This window comes from Staurois parvus, unplaced genomic scaffold (genome assembly GCF_062004578.1).
Source record: "Staurois parvus isolate SC_StPar_1 unplaced genomic scaffold, SC_StPar_1.0 ptg001045l, whole genome shotgun sequence".
Classification (NCBI taxonomy): Eukaryota; Metazoa; Chordata; class Amphibia; order Anura; family Ranidae; genus Staurois; species Staurois parvus.
The window spans coordinates 4,230,216-4,235,923 of record NW_028318841.1 but is presented as its reverse complement, the minus strand read 5'-3'; the positions used below and the strand labels follow the sequence as shown (position 1 = coordinate 4,235,923).

Genomic DNA, 5,708 nt, shown 5'->3' with positions numbered 1-5,708 from the left:
TTGCTATGATGCCTTCTAGTATTTTCAAAGGGCATTATCTGACATTTGTTCCAGCAAAGATAAAGGCAACCTTAAAATATCCAGCTGGTTGACAGCTCAAAGAATACTTTCTTTAAAATTTTATTCACAAGTTCAGAGTGAAACATTCAGGTGAGTAGTCAATATCCAACTTAGATTAACCTTTGTGGTCTGTGAGCCTTTCTTCTTTGTTCCAGTTTCTCTTTGTACAATAGAAATCAACTACATGCACTGGTTATAGTACTGCTTTGGCCACAGATCCGCTTTGTACAATTTTCAAAAAAAAGTTTTTCCCTTGGTTTGGTTTGTAATATCCTCCACATTATAAAGTTGATTTTACTTCAAAAAGGGACTATAGGCATAATTAAAAAATAACTTCACTAGCAATCTTTTTTTTTCAAAGTCTGTCCTCCCCTGAAACAGTTGTATTACCTGTTGATCCTGACAGTAAGTCTATTATATTTCAACTTTTTTTTATCAGATGAAGCTGCCCAGCAAATGTAGTAGTTTGAATGTTGAGACATACCTTTTAACAATGACTGGGGTGCTTACAATGGTCAACTCATCAGCAGAGTAACTGTTTATGTGTTAGCTGGAGTTTGGCTTTAATTTGTTAAACACTTATGTAAAGTCCATCTAAATCTATTAGTCCATCTTACCCTACCCTCTCCACAAATACTAATAATGCTACTATCTAAGGGTGGTCAAGTTGCCTTTGTAAATAGAATGGAGGAATTAATGTAGCCACCATAAGGTAGGAAATGTATTATTAGCTGAATAACATTGGGGAAATAAAGGAAAAAAAAACTAGCATAGCCACCACATCTAAGAATTATTAGACTGCGATATGAAACAGTTTTGTTTTTGAGTCACTTTAATGGTGAGACCACATTTTCTTTCTGTTATGTGTTGCAGAGCATGTTATATCCTGATAGGATAAAAAGGTCTGACAAATAAGCGGATGCCTGGAAACTGTCCCTTCCTGTGGCAGTCCCGGTCTCCCATTGACGTCATTTCCGAAATGGCCCTCCTCGGTGGCTCCTACCTTGTTCCATGTTGGCTACGGACAGCTTCATCAGGTTTCCTCTGCAGCACACCAACTTCTGAGCTCAGAGTCTAACCAACACCTCCTGAGGACCTTGGGACACCTCCACCACAGACATACCATTGTCTTTATAATGATGTAAGTTGCCAATTGGTGTTTCATAAACCCATTTATGCTAACTTGCTATACTTAGTCTTGCACCCTCTTGTGCTCCCTTTTGTTTCTGCAGAGTCATTGCTTCACTCTATGGGGAGTTGCCAGTGATGTTGCTTATTTTTCCCATCCGACATGTCAATGGACTTATTATATATGAACATTTGATAAGGATGTTTTAGATAGCCATTAAGGTCTAATATTCTTTTCCTGCGCCATTCTATGTACTGCCTAAAGAGTACTCATATCACCTCATATATACTTCTTATGCATGTAACGTCATTTCTCTGCTCATCCAACACTAACGTTCGCACAACTTCAAATCATTCCTCTTTCAGTCATTACCTATGCCTCATGACCATATGTGTAGAAGACAATAAACTATCTAAAAGTTCTGCTTTCATTTTCACAGCAAAAATCGATGGAAATTGATGGTGGTTTTGCAACCCAATTTCCAAACAACTGCCCTAGACTGAACTTCCCAACTCATCAAAGACAAGAACAAATGGGAGGAAGTGGGTTAAAGTCATTGATAACAATCAACCGACAGTCATAAAATATATCCAACAGAGCATCAGGAAACAGGAACACGGCAACTCATGCAAGCTATGTAACAATGTCAGCAAACAAACTCTGCAACTAGAACATGTTAAAAGGGAATTTATACTGTTTAAATAATGTCTGTAAATAAATATTGCAAGGAGGAAGGCAGTTAAGAGATCAACAGGGTAAAAACAATGATGATAACACATTTGCTATAATATAAAAGAACACTGAACTTTCCACAGCTGTTTGCCAGTGATTTCCCAAACCACCATGAAACTGATGTAGAGAAAGCCTAGAGGAACGCTTTGTTCTTTTGAAAAGCAAGGTGTTTGTTTTACCTCTGGTCATAATCAATTTTTTAAGGACATGATCCATCCCTTGCTTTTTGTAAAACTTCTCAATTGGTCAGATGTACGTAGTGCAGGTGGTATAATTAGCTATATTGCCTCCAGTTTTAGAAAGGGAAAAGAAAACAACTGGCTGGAAGCTTTGGCTTTTTTTTGTCTTTGCTTTGCAAAGCAGAAAGGTCTTTGAAGAATTCTAGCTTCTGATCAATAAATGTTTACCCTTACTACCAAATGCTTCTACCAAAAATGACCACCATTTATGTTAAAGCTGATCTCCAGACAAACAGTTAAACACACAAACATATAAGTAACATGCTGTGCCTGCCAAAGAATTTGTATTTCTGTTTACCCATACCTGGGATTTACACAGCTCTGCAACCCTTTCTGGCAGGGCAGGGACCTGATTTTTTTTGCTGCAGTTAAAGAAAAACTCCGGGAATAAGATTCATTAATCACTTACTTTGGGGCAGCTTGACTAAAATCCAGAAGCCACCTCCATGTGGTCGATGGTAATCTCTAATTAACTTATGCAACAAACTGTAAATGGTGTCCTCTTCTGGTGGATGTTCGAGTGACTTCCCTTTTGTGCACTAAACAAAAAGCATTGCTTGCTCCAGCACCTCTGCCACTCAGGAGAAGCCTTGTATTTGTTTCAATGAGTAAAAGTCATTCTCTGAGTTGCCAAAATGGAGAAGAGGACAGATGACATTGCAATCCCAATTTGGGAAATCAGAGAATGCCTTCTATTCATAAAAAAAAATACAAGGCTTCTTTTGAGTTGAATATATTTGGAAGCAAATGATATTCTATGCTTGTCCCTCCCTGAGCCTGTGACTGGACAGTAAATTAAGCAGACCGATAAGCTCATTTCTTTGTCACTCTGCTCTTTCTCTTATCGGCATGTTTCTTTTTAGCACATGAGCACTGCAGCATAGATGATTGGCTCTATGTGCTGCTTCTACCTCTTCCAGCCTGCGCTCTGCTGTGCAGAGGATTACAAGAGGCTGTTACCAAGTAAAATAAGGTATTTGCATTTAAAATTAATTTAAAGGGTAACTCCACTTTTGTGGGAAAAAATAGCAAATACAAAAAAGTAATACAGCGTATGTAATTATCACATAAGTCATATTGTAATTGAATGTTATTAAAAATTACCCTTTCCTTTCAATCTGCTTCTCTTAATTTTCTGTAAAATGAAATGCAATATGGCAATGTGGATGGGAACTCTACACAGATGGTGTACAGAATGCCCCCCACCAGAAATGTAATTTCCTGCTTTCGTGATTGCCTCACCGATTTTCCAAGAGGTCGCCACTAGGATACAAATCAGTTTTTGAGCATCCCCTGCAACAAAAATATAATTTTGGTGAGATACTCCCAATTAGATTACAGTATTTTTAAGGATTGTTGTATAATAAAGTGAAAAAAATGTATCTCTACGCTAGTATGTACTGGGATGGTGCCCCAAGGGATATATTCTATTTTATTATATATTCATATTGGTCCCACATACTCAATTTTAGCATGATATATGTATTAGTTTACCCACCAAAGGTATTTTGTCAGATCTTGAGTCATTACCTGGGTCACCTGCTGGTGGCAGTGTTATTTCCAGAGTAAAAGGGTGCAGTTCTGGTGGTCACCAGTGGGTGTCTTCCAGCAGCTGGGCTATCCAAGTAATTAGGCTGCACCTGACATGGGCTGCTGGGAGGTATATAAGCCCACCATTGAATGAAGATCTGTGCTTCACCAGGGGCGGACTGACCATTTGGAAACTCGGGCACTGTCTGAGGGCCCGGGGTCAGTAGGGGGCCCCATGAGATGCCCCTGGTACCTTTTTCATAGGCTTTTTTGAGTTTGGGCAAGGACACAGGGGCCCCATGATCACCTATTGCCCGGGGGGCCCATGAGCAGTCAGCCCCTGTGCTTCGGTATTCTTCCTGTAAGCCGTATCCCTGCCTGAGCCTGATCCTTGTACCTGAACCTGAGACCTACTCCCTGTATCCTGCTTCTTGCTCCCCTGGTTTCCTGTCCCCATCCTGATCTTATCCTGTTCTTGTGTGTTCCCTCCATTTGTATATAGTTAGTTAGGTTTGATTTTGGGGTATTCACTGTCACATTTATTTAATACTTGCATTATTTATGGTTTACTGGTGTTGGAAGTGTCATTTGTCTTAATAAACTTATTTTAAGCTTATTCAGCTTTAAATCTTGATTCCTTAAGGTTCAGTCTACTGATCCGATCACCCTTGCTGGATGCCTGTGGTATCCCTAACAGGTTTTGAATTCTGTACAGCCAATCTTTTGATTCATATTTATTTTCTACACCACACAGGCACTCAGGAGATACACATAGTTCCTGATTAAGTCATTAGTCTTCTTGATTCAGGAATTTAGCTGTTTGTGTCACCACTCTGTCTCCAACCTCCCCATTGTACAATGAATCCACATTATCAACACTGTATACTGAGCAGGGAGTTGACTGGGTCGTGCTTGTGCGGGACATGGCTAAAGAATCCTCTGACTAGCAGAAGTGTGTGTCAAATGAATGGCAAGCCACAATTACAAACCCTTTGGCAAATAAAACAGTAAACCCATATGTAATGTTAAAACATGGTACATTTTTTAAAATATGCTAGTTTGCTGAAGATTTGCACACAGTAGTGACATAAAATTCATGGAACTCTGAGAAGAACCAACATTCTGGTCTCCTTGTGAAGTCGGAGCTTGGATTCAGTGCAAACTCAGATGTTGGTTGTATTGCTGGGCCAATGAGCTGCATGTGGAGGGAATCTCTAGCCTTCAGCTCAATGGGCTGTTGTGGATGCAATCATGTGACAACTTCCCACAGCTGTGGCCGATCTGTGTTTGGTCTGATTCTGGATCCAAACCCAGTTCATCCTTACTCTTGTTAATATTTATTTCATATTAAAATAATATTTATTTAATCATTTTTAAACACACTTGAGATCCATCTGGTTGGTGTTCCTGGCATGTCTCCATGTTAACCATAACACTTACTGAAGGCCTACTCTTTACCCTTGCAGGGGTGCAGGGGTCCAGCGAACTTCCATAGAATCCATAGTTCATGCTAGCTGGGCACATCATGTAATGTCATGACTCTTGCTTCATCTCCACATTGTAAGCCAAAACCTCATTATACCTCTTGAAGTGTCCTCACTAGAATATGGAATAGGCTATCTTAAGAACTAAATTTAGCCAGCTCTGTTAATTGTTTTAAAAAAGCTGGATGCATTCCTAAATGCACAGAATACAATTGGATATTAATATTCATAAGTAATATAATTTATATATAACATAACATTTATATTTATAATAAAATAATATTTAAAAGCCATAGCTGATTCGAGAATATCCAGTTGCCTTAGGGGATCAGAAAGGAATTTTTTCCCCCTTTTGGAACAAATCGGATCATGCTTTAGGTTTTTTACCTTTCTCAACTGTAGTAATAAGGTTCAATTGTAGGACCCTTGCAAGGTAGTACAAGCAGCTCTTACATATTAGGGACATACATATCCTATCTATCATATATCTTTCAGCGTCCATTTTGAATTACCTATGTACACAGTGAGTGAGTT

General features: G+C 39.0%; 1 long non-coding RNA gene across 1 annotated transcript; it reads left to right on the top strand.

Annotated features, from left to right (window-relative positions):
* The first annotated feature begins 939 nt into the window (after window positions 1-939).
* Window positions 940-4,306, top strand: LOC149440929 (uncharacterized). The gene is made up of 2 exons (XR_016307465.1): window positions 940-1,201; window positions 1,629-4,306. It is a non-coding gene; the product is annotated as an uncharacterized LOC149440929 (long non-coding RNA).
* Window positions 4,307-5,708: the final 1,402 nt, after the last annotated feature.